The sequence below is a fragment of the Maylandia zebra genome, linkage group LG11, assembly GCF_041146795.1.
Source record: "Maylandia zebra isolate NMK-2024a linkage group LG11, Mzebra_GT3a, whole genome shotgun sequence".
Lineage (NCBI taxonomy): Eukaryota > Metazoa > Chordata > Actinopteri > Cichliformes > Cichlidae > Maylandia > Maylandia zebra.
Genome location: NC_135177.1, coordinates 33,841,001 through 33,861,309, shown reverse-complemented (window position 1 = coordinate 33,861,309; position 20,309 = coordinate 33,841,001). Strand labels below are relative to the sequence as shown.

General features: G+C 39.8%; 1 protein-coding gene across 1 annotated transcript in view; it reads right to left on the bottom strand.

Moving 5' to 3' along the window:
• znf385d (zinc finger protein 385D) overlaps nucleotides 1-20,309 on the bottom strand; it is a 107,626-nt gene that overhangs the window by 18,282 nt on the left and 69,035 nt on the right. The gene's annotated exons all lie outside the window — the stretch shown is intronic.

The following is a 20,309-nucleotide window of genomic DNA, read 5'->3' as shown; positions in this document are numbered from 1 at the left end:
AGCCGAGATTTGGAAATGATGGCTTATGATGGCTGGATTCAGATCAAGTTATTTTTTCTATTAATTATATAAACAAAGCTGAACGGTACAAACTATATACAAGCGGATCCTTGAAAAACAAACATCCAAAAGCTTTTCCATCCAGACATGTTCGTTGTTTGGGAGCAGACAGACGTCATTTTGCAAAATCAGCACATACGGAGCGGTTGAGAAGCTACAAATACAACATGTTTTGTTGCTAAAACTTGGAGAAACAAACTGCACCGAAAGCAACAGCTCCACAGTCACAACAGCCTTAAACATATACTGCAGATAAACGTGGCAACATGACTTTGGCAACATAAACCCTGCTCGGTTTCGAGACATCTGTCATGAAACAGAATGGAAACGTGCACTTCCAAACACTTGTGCAAGCTGATGCATGTGCATCACCATCCAGTAACACACAGAACGCAAGTGCAAGAGTTTCAAATGGCAGCCATCAGACTTGCTCTTGTCACTTGTTCTAGTGTTTCTCTCAGAAAAACACCATCACACTCACTGGAGACTCTGACATGATAACACAAATAGTGCCCTGAAGGATAAAACAAAAAGAGATTTTAACTGATGAATGAAAGTGACAAGATGTGAACTTCATAGCTGAGGGAATGTGTAACAGTTTACAAGGGTGTCAACCTCAGTTTCACTAAAGGCCACAGTGGGAAATAAGAATCACATGAAGGCACAGACATTTGTTGACTTGCTTTAACTTTATCGAAAGAGTAAACGCAATTGAAGTCCTAAAGTTGTTTAGCCATTATATCATTCAGTCAAGCAAAATAATGATAATGTGTTCTCATTACAATTATACAAGTTGGCTACCATACAGCCAACTCACAACACACCAGCCTGACTCCTGGGTCATTTATTAAACCAAATGCATCCATCCATCCAGGTGTAAAGCAAACCAGAGAATCTTTTCATTTTGTTCTTGCATGTGTGTCTGAAAGTTTTACACAGTTTGTTTCACAGGCCTGAACATGACAACTCTGTGTGGTACATTTTATTTAAAAAAAAAAAAGACCTTTGATTACATAGATTATATGTACCATGCAGCCTTCTGCCACTAAAATAGACTGCTCATAAAATTTAAACTGCCTTTTGCTCCATCGCTTTATCTGAGCTGAATCTCATATTGTGCTGTAGTCAGTTTTTTCAAAACCTCGAACATCAATATGATGGCTCAGATTGTGTTCCTGCAAAACAGAGATGTGTCATAGCAAATACATCACTCTTTCAGGACTGAATATTGTTTCTCAATCGAAGCTTATTTCCAACACTAAACATTTGTTCTTGTTTCTCTCTTTTCTTTTTTTTGGTCAAAATGTGGGATTATTGCAAATTTTATTTATTTTTTTGTGGATTTTGTGTTACTTTCTTAGCATTTGGAGTGAGAAACTTTCAGACCAACCCTAACACTATTTTGAGGTAATAACCCGAATTTTTGGACAAGCGTCTAGGAACCTCTTGAAATCACCTTTCCCTTTTTCCTGCCTTTTGTGGTAAATATTGCTGATGTCTACAACAACAGACTGCATATAAAAGATGGATTTGGCAACCATGCTGTCGCACACTGTTTTGCTCTGTTACATTTTTGAAACTTTGAGCTGATGTTTTTTTGCTATTGCTATCTTAGCTTGTTAAAACAAGGCATCAGGAGTACGGAGAGGATCCGACTGAGGAGAGGTGCTGCTTTGCTAATCAGAAGATTTGCCTGTCGATGAGCAACGTCATTATCATGTTTACATGATGAAGAATCAACGAGAACAAAAGACGATCAAGTGTTTACTGAGGTTACAGATCAAAGGAGCCGTAGACTTCTTTATGATCATTCTTTTTGCAAACACAGTAGTTATCCACTGCTGCCAAATGATTTCACTCTTTACATGTGGAACTGATATCCATTTTTCATATACAGGGTGTGCTTACAATTAGGGGGACCAAAACATTAAAAGTTATATACAGACTAGATTAAAAATTTTCAAAGGAGTGAATTGAGCTCTGAAGGACTAAGTTTGATGTCTCTGATTTACACAGTCAGCTCTTCTGGTTGTTTTTAGCTTAGTCTCTGTAAAGACGGACCCAACACACTGTTACGATTATGGGTTTTTAATAGCACTTTCACAGGTTGAGCCTCTCTGTTCGCAGCTTGTCTCGGCACACACATCTCCTGCTCCAGTCTCCGGCTTCACTATAAGAAAAGAGACGTCTTATTAAGCAGATCGTCACCACCTGTGGCCTCACCTGCCTTCCCGGCACCGCCCGCTTAAGGTCTCTGTACCACCCCTCCCCTGCAGCTGAGCCAGGGACCACACCTCCACCACAGTCTCTAAGCTCAGTAACCAGGAATATAAATTTTATTGCTATATATTAGTACAGCCCAACACTGTAAATATACCACATTCTTCTGAACATGGAAAAACTTAAGTATAAAATGAAGACTAAAGCAAAAGAAAGAAAGTATTAAAGTTTAAAATAAAATGTTTACTTCATCGGCACAAAAACTGATTCAAGCCGTACAATCAGACTCAAAAGAACACACATGACTTTCTAGACCAAAGGCAAGAAGATCTGATTTCTATCTAAGGTGTTAAAATTGCTCCAAGATGTGTTGTTCAGGCGATTACTGATTACATGCCAGATCAGGCACATAAATATGAAACAAACTATGCAAGCAGTCGCACCTCTAATCTGCTATTTGTATGAGAGATCACATTAACGTGTACAAAGAGGCTGCTGAAAGACATGTCTGATATTTTTAGGAACAAACACAGCAGCAGATCAATATATTTGACTCCTAAAACAACATCACGTGTCACAGTATGGAATACAGAAGACTGCTGCCACATCTGCGAAAATGAAATTTTGCCTTGGCGGCTCCGTCTGATCGATGCCAATGCCTCACAGTTCCCCGCACTCCAGTGTCACAAAATGAAGATCAGCCAGCCAGGAGAGCAAATCAATAGTGAATTATGTCATGCTATTTTTGTGGGCCATTATATATGGTTCTTATTTATCCCAGTGGAGATGTCGCCAGTTGGCGCCACAAAACTCTCCGAACGTACATTGTGACTGAGATCGCTCAAGCCAAAGGTTACAAAATATATCAGAGTTGAAAGCAGCAGACCTCCAGCAACAGAGCTTTATATGCTTTACATCTAAAATGATTGCATCAGGTGAATACTGCGTATAATTAGTGAGTGCTGAATGGTTTCTAACTGTAAATTTTAGACAGTACACTTTTGTCCATTAAAGTATTGATTGGAAACCGCACTAATTTTCCTGGCATTGACTGTATTCATGCAGCATGTCTGTCTTCTCTGAACCACCAACAAAACCACAGACCACTCCATGAATCTACTTCTCCACAGCCACAAGGAACATCTATTTTTAAAATTGTGATTTTTTTTTTTTTAAATAAATGCTTCATCCAACCACTTTTCTCCACATTTTCACAGTTGTCCAACGTGGCAGCCAGCAAAGCAAAGTGGCCAATATTTCCTTCCCCTGAGCCACATCTCTCAGCTCTTGCTGGGATGTGTAGTCCTTGGGGTGTTTGCTGCCTGAAGGCTTTTCTTCTTCTCCTTGAACATGCCTGGAACACTTTTGCAGGAAAGCATCTGAGAATCCGCTCAATCCTGAAGCACCTGACAGCATTACCTTACTAACAGGGTTTTTGCACACCAACTGAACACTGTGCAGAGAAAAGCCTCTAATTTTACAATGCTGTGTTGCATTTCCTCCTAATTTTACAGAAAAATGAACAAAATGAGGGGATTTAGAGCAAAATAGGGGATTTTAGAATTTATATGATTGTTGTTGATCTTGCTGAAGAAAGGAAAAAAAAAAAAGTAGGAAAGTTAATTTTATACTTCTGGATTCAGAGCTTTAGAAATCATCTTTCCTATTTTACAAGGAAAAATGCTTAGTGTAGCATCCCAGTCAGCCATTTTCTGCTGGTGTTCAACTTCCACGCCATTTCAGTATCCTACGAAAACTATTGGCGCGTTCTTGTTTCCATGGTGCCAAATCCTGCCATTCTGTAAAAGCTGCTTGCTAGTGATGTGCGGATCGATCCTGAAATATTGATTCCTCCGATACCAATCATTTATGTTCTAGAATCGATTCTCACATTAAAATATCGATATTTTAGTAATTTAGAGTAAATTTGTAGTTTATCATTAACAGGAACACAGTGGAAAGAAACTATAACATTCGGATTGTCTACATTCAAAGGAACTACTTCCTCTTCCGCCTTTCATAGTCATGTGCGAAATACGGCTGTATAAATGTCTCGCAGCCCCTTGGCGTGCGCACTCACAACAATGGCTGAGCGTAATTGAAGTCATGTGCGGACGTATTTTACCTCCACACACAGCTGAGACGTGGTTTGCAATACATGTGGCAAAAAAAGTGCTCCTAGAGTGAGGTGTTGTGGCCATACTAGGGAGACATTCAAAAGGGCGTTTGGGGGGGGAATACATTTTACAGGGTTTATTTATCGGATAAAATACGTTAAATGTCACCGTTATTATTGGCCGGCCCGGAAACAGCAGGGGTGTCCAAATTCAGAGGCTGCTTCCACCTGAGGACCCGGCCTTCGCGGTCTAAAGAAAGCCGGGTAGTACGTCACGAGCTCCCTCGGTGGAGTGAAACTGCTGTCTGCTCCTTGCTCTCTAAAATATAACCGGGCACTGACGTAAACTCTCGACCGTCTCACACTTCTGTTTAACCATTTTCTGTTTGACGTTTATTCAGCTGTGTGAAAACCCCGGAGGAACCCTTCCGAGGGATTAATAAAGTCAAATTTAATTTAATCAAATCTAATAACTTTAATCTCAGCCAAACCGATTTACTCACGAACAAATAAAACACTGAAAAAGCCAAACAATAAAAATTTTAAGTTATCAAAGTGACTTATACATGATGTTTAACCCGAGTAGCGAAAGACCGGGGGGGGGGGTTTGAAGATGATGTGTCGGTCGGCTCAGATATTTGAAGTTTACACAGCTACATTCTCACCTGAAAATATGTTAAAAGTTTTTTTGCGACCCAAAAAGAGAAATAAGAGCAATATTAAAACTAAGTTGCTGCTGCCATTGTTGGAAACTGGAATTGGCTGGGCCACGCTATGAATTCTGCAATATGATTTTTCAATTTTGTTGTCTTAGAAAATCGGGCGAAATTCGGGAGAATGGTGGCTCCGGGAGATTTTCGGGAGGGCACTGAAATTCGGTATTCTCTCGGAAAAATCGGGAGGGTTGGCATGTATGGTTGTGGCAACATCACTAACCTTGTCAAACACCTCAGAGTAAATCATATCACAGAATATGACGAGCGTATGTTGAGGTGAACTGAAGAGGAGGAGAGAGACAGGTGCTGCTAGGGCGAGACAGACGTCTCTCACGGAGTCCTTTAGTGCTGCAGGCAGGCAAGCTGTTCAAATAGCACAACTTCATTTTTTTTATTTCTATATGATGAACCCTGCATTATTAAGTGATAAGAACAAATAATCTGTTGTCCTGGAATCATTATGATGCTATAATTTGAGATACAATAAATAAAATAAGTTTTTGTACAAAGTATCGGTATCGGATCAGTATCGTCGATACCACCCTGAATATTACTTGGTATCGGATCGGAAAGAAAATCAGTGGTATCGCACATCACTACTGCTTGCGTCTTCTTAGCATTGTTCCTGCACAACAGTGCACCGTGGGTAAACATGTTATTTTTCCACTGAGCAGATTTAATGTCATAAAAGATCACATTTCAACCTGAACCACACACAGCCAAGCAGCTTTCAGCGCCTAAAGAGAACCAACAAATGACAGGGCAATCTTCAGTCACATGCCGGGGCGGTATTTGACGCCGTGAGATGAGAACACATTGAAGCTATTTTTTCTCGGGCGTCTGCTCTGAAGCCGTACACTGTTTGAAACTCATTACAGCTGCTCAGACCTTTGATCTCATTCTTTGGTTTTGATCAGCTCGTGACTGACAGATTGACACTGAAACTAAAAGCTTTGCCTGAGACTGGATTTATTCTTTACCCTGGCAGTCTAACCGAGCCGCTGACAACTCAGAACCAATCTGCTTATCAATCTCACACTCTTCAGACTCCTTCGCGTATAAATAACACCCCGCAAAATTCAAAGCAGTCACTCATTTTTAAAACAGTGTTTTCCAAAAAGCCACGCAGAACATCATTTAGATGCGCATCGCTAGCAGCTTTTGCTGTTAACAAATATCTATCCATTAATTTCTGTGAACCTCTAATCCAATTCAGGGTTGCAGGAGGATGGGTGACGGGTTGAGCTGCTATCATTGGTACACCCAATCCATCACAGCATTAACAATTAAATTATAAGAATTTTACTTTTTTTATTTCTATTTAATTTTGTATAATCAAATTATTTTATGAATTTCATTTTGTAGTATGTCTTTGATCAGAGCTGTTAAGAAAGAATAAGAATTACATTCGAGCCTGTTCTCACTGCATGGGCATCAAATAATACTGTTAGTCGAGTGTTTAGTCAAAGTTCTGTGTCACGGAATTCTGAGACCATTATCACGACATCATATGAGTAGTTAAAAACCAGCCAACCAGTTAGTAAACGGAAAGAAAGCAACGAGTGAAAGTTAAACTCAACATGAATCAGTTTCCAGGTGCACAATCATGTGGTTTGTATCACTGGCACATAGGGCTGGGTGTCGTCACTGATTTCTAGAATCGATTTGATTCCGATTCACAAGGTCCCGATTCGATATAATCCACGATTCGATTTGAATTGGAGAAATTTAGCCTCAGACAGCCAGAAATATTATAATTCTGATCATTTATGATTACATATCGATTTTCTATATCTACAAAAAGAAAGCTGACACTTGTGAGACTTCATCAGAGATGTTAGCATCACAGCAGATGCCTTTGTATCAAAATAACAAAACATTAAAACACATGAAGATCGTCCTGTTCCAACTTTGTTATTACCCTTCAAATATTTGTTGAACAGTTATCCATCTATCCATTCTCCTCCATTTATCCAGTTCCAGTGGAGCCTATCCTAGTTACCATGGGGCACACTCAGGATAGGTTACCAGACTATCGTAGGGCCAGCACATGGAGACAGACAACCATTCACACCTACAGGTAATTTATAATCCGACCCCACTAACTGTTGGAGGAAGCCCAGAGAGAACCCACACATGCATGGGAAGAATATGCAAACTTCACAACGAGAGGCCACAGCCAAAAGGTGGATTCAAACCCACAACCTTCTTTCATCGTTAGCAGCAATGCTAACCACCGTGCTGTCCCCACATGTTTGTTAAACATGTGTACATCGTATTTTAAACATATTTAAGATCTTTAGACATCAGATAAGAGTCTTATACAACCAATACTTATAAATTTATATACAATTTTTTCATGAATAAAGTTTAAATGATAAAAGTGCCATTGATTAATTATAGCTATTATAAAGTGATACTGACTTAAGCTGCTGATTTTCAGCAGTTTAATCACTTTTGTGTTGCTGCAGTTCTTTTATCTGATCTGTCCTCTCAGATCTCAATAGATACCCTGGTTAGAGTCTATTGCTTGCCGACTATACTAACTTCACATTTTTGAGCATGGCACAGTGTGCACGTGAGGATATCTAAACTCTTCTGTTATGTCAGTAGATGCTTTGGATGCCTGCAGAGTGATTTAAGGAAGAACATCTGGTATTAAAAGACTATAATTTCCAGGTTCTGCAGTTATAAACATGACTTAAACATTTACTTAAAAATTTAAACTCAACTTGATAGGGGGAAATAACTTCACCAATTAGCTGTGTGTATATCCTATTTTCAGTGAAGCAGACTTTATACAAGGGCGAGAAAATCTACCCAGTCCTGTCAATCACAGCACAGTCAAAACACCACCATACCCAAAGAAGTAATTAATTTGTCAAAGAAGAAAAAGTCGATCTTGGGAGGAGACAAAACAATCCCTTTGGAGTAGTGTGAGTAAGGGCATCTGCTGCTAAATTAAACACGAGGAACTTCAACTGGTTTAACAGCAATTTTCAGCATGAATGTGGCTTTACATCGCATCCCATCAAGCCATTACTACAAGAACAATAATTAATTAGTTAACTATTTATGATATGGCTGACCCTCCCAGTCCAGATAAGTAATGTTTATGCCACAAGCAGAGCAGAAAAGCGACCTCTTTGCCCCCTGCAATTACCCACCACTTTCTCCCAGTCCGCTTGGGTATGCCAAGCGTCAAAACAACCTGAAATCACAGCGATTAACTCGGGCAGCCTCGCTGCGTTCACCAGCTACCAAAAGTCTGCCATCACACCTGCTTCTCTGGGCAGATTTTCAGTGGCGTGGTGAGCAGTCTGAGTGCAGTTTCAAAACAAGTTCACGTAAAGGTTTTAGTATTCTTGCGAGCCAGCAATTCTATGCCTGTGAGTTATCATTTAACTGATTTTGGCAGGGGTTCTCACAATTAGAGAGCTGAACTAGATGCACCACCAGAATCTGAGATACTCGGGTCTATACTGGGGATTTTCTGTCCTTCGTGTATCAGAAGTAACATCATCGTAGGAGAATAAATGTCTGTATCAGTCAGAAAACTGACAGGCTAATGAACAGCTTTGCAGGGTGCTTTTGTTGAACAAAACTTCAACATTTTGGCAACATCCTTGTGTTTTGATACCTCAGAGAGACATCAACCAGTTCTCTTTGTGAAGTTGGCAAAGAGACAGATCTGTTTGGTATAGTTTAAAACAGCGGCTTCAAGCAGAGGGAAATAATTAGCTTCCACGAGATAAAGCGCTCCTTTATAGAGTTCCAGTATTATGAGGTAGTGAATGGTGAGTGTCAGCTTGCTAACATCAGTAAAGACCACATTAAAGAACCACTAGGGTGTTGTTCAGATGTAGGAGAAAAAGTAAAGCCAAAACTTCCTCATGAGGTGAGGATGCTGATGTTCAGCGATTTCCACAGATGTATTTTGTTTGTGTTTCTCTTCACAAGCTTCTCCTCAGCAAATATTTTACTTGCCAAGTGCTTTGTGTGAAAGGTCAGTATTGCTTGCTTCTCAAGTGAGTGTTTAATCCTGCAGATGAACTTCACTTCCAGCATTGTGAATTGTTATAGTCCTGGTTCTGCTCTGCAGCAATGTGTAGCTCAGTCAGTGGTTTTCCACCTGGTGCAGGTTCTGGCTGGTATGGACCTCCACTTAGAGAGACTACACTTTACTACATGCAAGCTTCATTTAGGAACAGCGGCTCTGGAGTGCAGCCCCAGGTTAATGCTACCACAACAATTGGTAGAGTAACACAAGATATTATTGGCCAGCGCTATCTACTTAGCAGCAACTGAGCTTTCAAAATAAGAGCGATGTGTTTTCAAGTACATAAATCACATACAATGTTATTTTCTCCATAGAAAATGAAAACACTGCTAAAACATACACCAATATACTCGAGTGGCCATACCTGGGGAAACATAATATCTCATTTAGGATTGAAAGCTTTGGGTTGGCTCATTTCTAGTGAGCTTCAAAGATGTTGTTGGCATATTTTTTAATTTGCACAGATGATAGAAGTTTCCACCTGCTTCCAGTCTTTATGCTAAGCCTACTTAATCAAATCCATCGATACATTAAATTTTACTTAGCTGTGTGAATTATAGCTCGTGGATATATTTAACCATTAACGTTTGATAAAAATGCAAAGGAAATCTGTGAGGTTCTTCTTCATCTGCTTCCTATAGAAGCTGGTTGGTGAGCCCATCCCATGTTAAGTCATGCATGTATTTGCCCTTGTGTTGGGGTGAACTCATCTACCACGGTGTCATTAAAGAGCCATTTGCTGTTCGAGGACCAGGTGATTAAAGTGTACTTTGGCTGGCCTAGGACGCCCTGCTCTCCGGGAAGCCTCTTGTAATCCATATCCCCAGTCAGTGTGACCTAACTGGCTGTGCAAGGCCCAGTTAAGAACTCAATCCCATCTCATTAATGGAGGTAATGACTGTGATCAATCTAAAGTTGGTAAGGGCGAGCCGGGCAGGGTATGTGGGAGAGAAAGAGAGAGATAAATATTGAGGGCCAGGTAAAAGAAGGGGAGAAGAAACAAAAGGGCTGAAGACACAGAAAGATTGAGTTGGAGCGAGAGAAAAATAAGTGAAATAAAAAGTGAAATGAGAAAAGTAAGCAACCTGTGAGACCAAAACAATGGGAGACAAAGTGTGTGAAAGAAGGAGGACGAATGACAGACGGGGGTAGATAGAGGGGCGTGTGAAGGTGAGAGGAAAGAGATAACATTAAAAGGGAGCAATCGAGTAAAGGACACAATTAAAGAGGGAGAATCTGAGAGGCTGAGAGTGGTGAAGGCAACAATGATAAAGAGAATTGAGCGAAAGGCAGATGGGGAAAGAAGCCGTGACCCTTCGAGACAGGACACAGCCTCTTTTCTTTCCTCTGTTTGTACCCCAACCTCTCCCGACTCCCCTGACATTTCCTGTGGCGATAGAGGAGAAACGTGGCTCGGAAAACTTTCCGCCCTGTTTAAGCTTTCGGGCAGTCACAAGACTCCCCAGAGATCTGATTACCTTCCTCAATGAAGCTGGATTAAGCTCTTTAATTAAAATGATTGGGCCTTATTATATGCTGTCACAATTTAAAGGACATAAATCCCTCATGGCCCTTGAGTTCTGTCAAATTTCATTTGACATCCATGATTTTTTTCCTCCCCTCTTGTCAGTATTCAAAGTGAGTAAGTGAGCAAGGCTGAATATTTCCAGCACAGAAGACTGATAAGATGACAAATTTGCATTTACAAATAAGTGTGCGTCAGTGCTTGCAGTCATCTTTTTTTGTTGTTGTTTTTGTCGAAGGGGAAAAAAGCTGGATTATCTCAGACACTTAAACACAGCAGGCGTTATTGATTTGAATTCATCTCTTTCCAGTTTCATTCTAAAGCAAATGATCCGTATCTAATTTCTATTGGAATGTTCCTGTGGTTACACGTTGGCGTGCAGAAACCTCACAAATGAGAACGTTTGCAGCGCTGCGCAGGTATGGAGCCAATCTGGTCACACGCTCATCAGGTATGCTGCTGCCTCTGACGTCTGTTAGAGGCTTTTTTCGAGCTTGCGCGTGTACATGGATACACAAAGGCTAGAGCAGGGTGGGGTGGAAGGGCGGTGGAGCTAGCCTCCTGCCTCCCTGCAGCCTGCCCCATTGTACAGCTGCTGTCAGTGCTGGCATGGCTCCCCTGACAATCTGCTCTTTAATAGCTAATATCAGGGTACATTTCCTCAGGCACTGGACTGGAACTGAGAGATGGCGGGCTGTGCTATGGGCATTTCTCTCTCTCTCTCTCCCACGTTGCCTTTCTCGCTTTACCACTGCTCTCTCTGGTGCTGGTGTAAAGACGCGCACAAACACACTTGACAGGCAGCAGCTGAGTCATCTGGCTAATCTGCTATCTTACAGTGTCCAGTTGCACATTCTTCTCATAGAGCACGCAGGTACAGTAACATTATGATGTAAAGAATTTAGATGCTATAAATGTAAGTACACACTTTGAAGCAGACCCGTAAACGATAGGCTGATGTTCTTTGAAATGTATTTTTTTAAGTGGTGTTTGCTTGCTCTGGTTATTAGAGAGGCTTTCAAAAAGCCTGGAAAATGTTATCCCTAAACTGCAAATACATTTAGCTAAACCAATGAATTATAATCACTAAATATACAAACATGCTTTTGCAATTTCACAGTAATTCAGTGTAATATTTAGAGTTTTTAGAAAGATCTAAACATTGGTTAACCTGACCTAATTTGAAATTAGCAGTTGAATTATTGCACTGTGTTTAAAAAGAATATTTTCTTACATGCTGAAGGATGAAGGAACCCGATGCTCTCAGGGTTTAGTGCGTACAGATTGATGACAGAATTATTTTCTTTGCTGGATAACAGCCTGCAGTCGTCTCACACACGTCTCCGGAACAATCCTGGCCCATTCTTCTTTGGCAAATCTCTGAGCTCCTCCACATCGGATGGTTTCATATCATGGTTCTTTGTCCTCGGTTCAACTCAAAGACTTTCATAAGGATTAAAGTCAGGACTTTGTGCAGGTCAGTCAACAATGTTTTGGGTCGCTGTTGTGTTGGACACCAGAACAACAACCCAAAGCCAGTTTGGGTCACTGACTGCTTGAGGTTTTCTTTCAGAATATTTACTTCCGTCTTTCTTTAGGATTTTGTCCACCGTCATGAGATTACCGTGTTACAGAGGCACTGAAGCCTCCCTGCAGGGTAATATTCCCCCCACCGTGCTTCCCTGAGGCGAAAGTGTTCTCTGGGTTGTATTTCTCTCCCTTCTTTCTCCAAACATTGGCAGTGTCTCTGTGGCCAAAGAGCTCTTGTTTTGTCCACCCAAAGACCGGCTTACATTATGCATAATCATTATGCATTTTGCATAACCTTTCTCCAGGTTGTTCTTAGCAAACTTTAGTATAGCTTGAAGGTGTCTCTTCTGCAAATGTGCAGTTTTCCTTGGTCCAGGGTTCTACTTATTCTCCTTTTTTAAGATGACAATCTCTGCCTTGGCTGTGTCATTCACTAGTGTCTTGGCAGTTGTTCTGGGGTCTTTAGACACATCTCTCACTAGTTTTCTTTCCAGAATCTTTGAAATTTTTCACATCCTTCCTCTGCCAGGTTTGTTCTGTACAGCGTGGCTCTCTTTGAATTTATTGACGATACTTCTTACTTCTTAACAACTGGAAACGCTGTGATAACTTTGTGTCTCCTGCTTTGTAAGCATTAACATTTTTTTCCTATTTTTAAACTGATTTATTTCAAGTGACAGCTCAAACCCTTCCTGAAGTTTATATACAGTTAAATCACAGCTGTGGTTTGCTGTGTCGATCAGTAAAAAAAAAGTTAATAATACTGATTATGTTGCGTTTTGTTTTTCTTTTCTAATTCTGTCATTGTGTGCACACAGATATAATTTATGTTTTTAAAGAAGACTAGTGTTTTTAGAAATGTTGTGTTAAAAATCACTTGCTCTGTAAAAAAACAACAAAAAAAAAAATTTAAATTTCATAGGGAGGCTAATTATTTTGTCCTCATCTGTATGTAGAAGGGGTTAGTTACTTTTACTTACTGCTAAAATCTTAATTCACATGACACAACTGAACTTCACGCAAAACCAGCAGGCAGGGATGAAGTCCCTTACCATGTTGGCCAATCAGAAACACTGACACTTTTGGTCCCGCCCACCTGAGAAGCAGAGGAGTTTATTGCAGTGTCGTCAGTTTAAATCAGTGTCAATTAAATGTGATGTGGACCACAGCTGCATTACCTGTTGTATTGTTAAGCCTACTGCAGCTTATTTTTAATTAAATCCACAACATGGCAGAATGTGACGGATATCACAGATTTTTGTTTTAACACCCACCCACACGCGCACCAAAGGTGAAAGGAGGAAAGTGTGATTTTTGCAGTAAATGATGTTAATGGCAAAAACAGCTTATGAATACAAATGCAGAGGTTGTTCGTGGAGTCCTCCTCCCACTATTATTTGTATATTCCAGCTGTGCGTGATGTCTTTTATGCATCCACGCTCATAGCTCCTTCAGCACGCCTCCTCTCTCCTTGAGATGCATTTTTGGATTTGAGATATCCTTTGAGATGAGCAGTGAGATCAATTTCTGGGTCAGAGGAATCCCGAGAAATAGGGGCAGAGGAGAGAAATATCAAGGAGGGAGAAAACTGAAAATGGACCTTTTTTGGAAAATTCTTGCAGGGTGAAGATTTTCAGCTCTGACTCCTCATTTTCCTGCTATTTAAAGTTTGTGGTCGACAGGCAGGAACATGAAGAACAGGTGCTGTAAAAAATAACCCGGTGTATAAGTCGACAAGTTTAACCAGCTTCAAAAGTTTCATATTGTATTCGCAAACAAAACAAAACAGTAAAAAACTCTCGGCATTAATCAAATATTCACCCAACTGCAGAGCTCTCATTACAGAACACTTGCAATCAGATGTATTTCTACCAAACACAAATGAGCAATCAGATTACATTGTTTCCACCATGGATCTGTTGTACTGAAATTATAGTGGAAATCATATATTTTTCCACTTGTAGTTAACAGAGCAAAACAATCTAATTGAAAGCCCACTCTGCAAACGTGCACCGAGCTCTGCCTCCCTTTTTCCACCGACTCTCACCACGGCCATTACTCTTCTGCGATCTCGGCATTTCATTAGCGCCAGCTTTGTGACCCTGATATACCATCAAATACTTCAGCCTTACAGATAATGCAGCATTTACCCGCCTCGACAATTAATTCTTTTGACATCTGAGTACATTAATATTCATTACCCCATGCCACTTGTGACAAACCACCACCCCCACAAGCTGTAGATATGATTGTGAGATGCTGTATAGAAATATAGTTGTTGTTTTTTTTCTCCCCTCTCTTTTTTTAAGGGCATTGAAATGATTAATAGCCATTTGTCTGTGTGGTTATGACAGCTTGTTGTTTAAGGTCCCAGAGGTCTCTGTCTGTGTATAATGTGTTTACAATTTTCCCCAGGCTTGAGTGTAAGTTTAATGTCAGAGCTGTGTAGAATCCATTACAGATGAGTATCTCAGTTCAGGTGCAGTGGGAGGAGGTCAATGTCTGAGCCCTACCTTTGTTGTTTGGCCTTTTTATTTTTTATTTTTTTTATCTCAAGAAAACGTGCTTTTCCCTCTGGCGTGCAGCGCTATTTCTCGCTTTAAATTGTTTCAGTGTCGGTTGGCCAGTTTTTAGAGATCCCTTTCTTCCCTTAAATATAATGCAACTGAAGGATGTTTGCCTTGTGATGTTCAAAGCACAACATATATAAGTTTGAAGAACTTTCTGATGACTACCAGCTGCACACTTCTTTTCAGCTAGCGCAAAAAAAGTGTACAGCTGGCGAACATTAGTAGGACAACTCACGTCAGCGAGCCATCATCGATGCTTTCATCGTGTCTCAGTGTCGGGAACATGAGACTGTTCATGCACACTTTCTTTTGCATAGTACTGCAGTTCTCACTCTGGGGTCGGTGGGGGAAAACGGCTCATTGCAGAGATTAAGACCTCAGAAATCTGCAAACTTTGTGGCTTAACTGTATCAGCTTTTCAAATTATTTTTTTTCTTTTTGTTTGGTTTTATTACTGTTGCAACTTTTAGCACAGCAACATAAATGATATTTAGTTTAATCTTATTCAAGAGAAGGCGACCATTACAGAGATATCTGCAAAACTGACATCAAAGCAATCCAGATGGCTTTTCAGGAGGAAGTATTCCTTTAAGGTCTGAATGTCTTCACATCTATCAGCTTTTTCCACTAAAGGCTGTATGATTTTATAGAAAAATATTCAATCACCGTCACTGCATAGCTAACTTTCATAGTTACTGTAGCTTTGGAAATATTTCAGTCAGATTGAGTTATATTGGTTTGATATGCTGTGTAGCAGGGCTCTGCACTGGGATTGAGGAGGTAAATTAGAAGTCATCTTTTCATTTTCAAGAAAGAATGAATCACAGATGTGCCACTTCTAAATGACTTTCTACAAGGTCATTTTCTACTTCACAGAAAAAAAACACACTGACTTTGATGATGTTAGACAATGATGGACACAAACGCACAGCAAGGAAACAGGCTATTGTGGCTAAGGTGGTCTTCAACAAGCATACGTGATAAATATTACAAATGATCAAACTGCTCTTACTTCAAAAAGCAACTTTACAATAAAAAAAAGTCTTTTTTGTTTGTTTTTTGGAGCCAATTTGACCAAAAAAATGTCGGAGCCACAAAATTTATTTGGGCCTTATAATGAAGGTGATACAGCCTATTAAGTATGAATTAGCCTATCAACATCACTAATAGGTGTAAATAATTAAGATCATTAACCACATGAGACTACTCTGCAATGCGATATTTACTACTGAACTACTAATGTTGAAGGTAAAGCTCTTCTGTTTTCCTCAGCTGCACATCGCAATCGACCTTTAGGTCTGTAAAAACAATATTCTGCTTGTTCTGGAAACATCTCACCACATTACTTTTTTCTGTTGTTTGCTAATTTCTCATTGTGGTTCAAGCGTGAGAGTAAGTCAGCAGCATTAGCACACAACTCTGTCCAAACACACTGTTAAAGTCTCTGTTTTTCCTCCCTGGATTTTCTTTTTGTGGATTAGGAATCCACAGCTAGAGGGACTCAGGACCAGCCATTTATTTGTATACATCCATGTGATCCACCAGTGTTGAGGTATATCAAAACTAATAGAACGTGGGTAGCTATGGACATTTTAATTGACAAAATATGAAAACAATTGGTAAAATTTAGGTTACACGTTTTTACAGCTGGATAAACATGAGGCGTCATGTACAGAGATGATAAATAAAGTCAAGAGATTGGACTCACTGCACAGCAGTCTAGCATGTCTAAACTTTTGGATGCTAGTGTATAATACAAAAAATAAATAAATAATAACTTTTCCACAATCACACGAGCCAAAGACGGCTCCATAATCACAAGTTGTCTACTGATACAGTCTATTAAATCTTATTGTCGAATTAAAAGAACAACATAACTAATCAGTGTTTAAAGACAACCTCGTTTTATTTCAGTCCATTGTTTCATGTTGATTCCAGCTGTGTCTATTTTAAAATTCCAGATTGTTTATTTTACAGTTTAATTCTTCCTCAGTGACCATTACATTTCAGAAGACACGTTTCATTGTGACATTTCATCAACGGGGCTTTAGTGCTTCTGTCTGCTGCTTTACTCAGATAACTCGCATAACCGCCGCTGCCATGTTTGTCCTGAATGACTGACAGAAATGCTCAAGAGGAAAAATTGTGTTATGAAATAAAAGTGGAGACAAAAATGACAAGCAATTAAGTCGAAATGTTTGTCAAAATTACATGTTGACGAATTCATTATCTAATGTGGGATTCGTTCAAGATGACATTTAAAAATTCGATGGAAGCAAAAGATGACGGGAGATGCTTCACAACTTAACTTTGTAAACGTTATTTTCAAACATATATATCTGCTATTGTGTATTCTTAAGTAACTTCAGGGTAACCCCCTGACCGTGGCTCAGGGGGTTGGGAAGCGCATCAGTAACTGGATCGATCCCCGGGCTCTCTGTCCTGGTCGTTGTGTCCTTGGGCAAGACACTTCACCTACCGCCTACTGGTGTTGGCCAGAGGGGCCGATGGCGCGATATGGCAGCCTCGCTTCTGTCAATCTGCCCCAGGGCAGCTGTGGCTACAACTGTAGCTGCCTCCACCAGTGTGTGAATATGAGAGCGAATGAATAGTGGTATTGTAAAGCACTTCCAATCCATTATTATTATTAATCACAAAAACTCTTCTGTAAAACCTGATTTCTTACAAATCCAGTTGCTTAATTGCTGAGTCCTGAATGCTCAAAGCTCCCACTAAATATGAACTTCCCACAGTTCACATGAAAAGAGTAAACAGTGAATAACTATTTAATTAAAATGTAATTCTCAGCAGCAGCCGGGGGGAAAAACACATTCAGTGCATTAAATATTTAGGAATATTAGATATAACATGTTTCCTATGTTGGTCAGAGTGCGTCGACTCTTTTGTGACATAAATACACGAGAAACTTAGATTTTTAGCTCAAAGTAAAGTTACTTAGCGCATAATATAAGTATTATAAATTTAGCCATAATTTCTGAAATGCATTTAAGATTTAATAACTACTGTCCCTTCAGATGTGTGACCTCCAAAGTCATAGCTTGACTTAGCATTACATCACATCACATCCCCTCTCTTACGGTAAATGTCGATAGACTGCAGTGTGGGTTGGCTTCAGGGAAGCTCGAGTGCAAATTGCTTCTGTTAATGGTTTGACATTTGTATAGTAGCTAAGTAACTCTGCGGGGTACGAGACAGACTGCAGCCAGGTGTGAAGCTCTTAATATAACTTAAAGACTAACACATGATGTGCACCATGTGAAATATATAAGATTAAACTGCCTGTTTGTTAATGCTCTTTTATGATACTGTTTTAGGGGATACAGAAGAAAATTGTTATCCGGCTTATTTGAGGACCCTGGATATTCCACTCATCCATTTTCTTAACCACCTATCCAATTCAAAAGCCACGAGGGGGTTGGAGCTTACGCAGACTATCATGGGGCCAAACCCTAAACAGATTCACAGGATATTCCTCCTGAGAATTGACACAGTTTTCAAACATTGCTATATAACGTTTCACCTCAAGTATTCTTTAAAATGCCCGTATGTGGCTTAATAACAGGTTCATTTTTTGTGAGTCTACTATAATATGTGCATGTTTCAATGTGAGGAAAAACATTGCTGCATCTCTTTTTTTTTTTTTTTTTTTTTTAAATTTGTAATCTTTTCCTGAAATGCTCAGTTTTAGCTGTTGTGCCCTTTTGATCTCCCTCTGCTCTCCATGAGTGCACCAACAAAATTAGGTGTTAGTTAGCTTCTACAAGGTCTACAAATGTGGTTGTAGAGCACGTGGCTGACAAAATCCTTGAGTTTATTCCAGTTTGAACTCAAATCAGACCCAGATAAAGAAGAGAATCCTGCATTCATCCTTACATTATAGATTTTACAGAGATTTCATTCAATACTATTTCTGAAATTACTTATTGTGGCCTTCAAATCTGTATTTCTTTGTGTTTATGTTGTTTAAAAAAGTATCAACTTAAATTTCATGTGACCTGGTTGAGAAGCAAAATTTAAATCAAATGTTCTTCTTCTTGTTTTTAACATGTAACATCAACGAATAATAACAAAAAAGCTAAAAGGTTCCACAATTTGTGGTTGGCCCTAAAAATTACAACTTTAACTCACCTCTGACGTGTGGGAAAGGGATTCAAATTAGTGTTGGGTTGTGGCTGAGACGTAAAGTTGAGGAAATCGCTCTGTCAAATCATCTAAGGCTCTTGGAAAAAAGCTGAACTGGACTCTTCATCTCTCATCTGAGAAGCTTCAGTTCTACAACCAAATGGTGGAGAATCCCAGGCATAAAAACCTGGTATAAATAGAAGTTCAGTCACTGTCCCTCCAAGCTCCTTAGAATACCATGAGAACCCACAGACTCTGTCAAGTAACTAAAAATGATGGGCAGTGAGGAAGCTTCTTTTTTGAGGGTATCTCAAAGTAACTGCAAGTTAGAATGCAGATGTGTGAGGCAGTGATGAGGCTAACTCTGTTTGGGAAAACCACAAAACATGTCACATGGGTGCTTTAAACTTCAGGCGTCAGGGCTGTATAAGGTTCTACATATGTATAGGTCACAATGCAAAATGCACTCCAGAAATGTGCTCCTAATTTAAATACTTTGGAACGTTGGAAGAAGACATGGTTTAAGGTTGAAATTAATCCCAGAGCAGAATAGCTCAATGTGTTTCTAATTACTCTAAAAAACTTCTAGTGTTACAGTTGAAGGGGAAGACTTTCATTGGGCCAATTTTATGACATAATAATAGGCAGCTTAAGGAATATTACGCTTCAGAAGACAGAGAGGGCAGGGCTCCTCGGCAGTGCTTTCAGGTGCCAAATACGTTATCCTCCACAGGGCCAATATGGGACACAGAAGATAAAACCATTTAATATATTGTACATCTGGTTCCTGTCAGGCGCTGAAAGTTGCAGTTAGTTTGTGTTTACCTTTAAACATGTTTTAAGCAGACGAATACCACAGAGACCCAGACTCTAAACACCTGGCCAAGATGACTGGATTTAGAAAGCCACCTGGCTGCAACATGATGAATATTAAGATACACAGAGTCAGCACACAATAATGTGAACCAGAAAATTAAAATTAAAAATGGAATAAGGGCAGATGCAAAAAAAGCAACAGGGTGCTTTGTACCAGGAAGTGAAGTGTAATCCAGAAATTACAGTCTAGATTCATCCATTAGAAGTGCCCAAACATCTCACATCTGTTTGTAATGTATCAGAGAGGATATTACAGCAGTGGAAAGTTATGGTGCAAGTCATTTCAGCTTTGGTTAATATATTGCAAGGTAAACAGCAGGAATACTGGTGTGCACGTAACAAAGTGCCTGAGCTTGATGTTTTCTTTTTTTTTGCCAGATTACCATGTAATGATTTCCAGTTGCCCAGCACGTTGCACCAATGGAATCATCTCATGCAAATGAGCGGGCATTACATGTTTTGTCACAAAGTGTTGTTGCCTGTCAGCACTAGA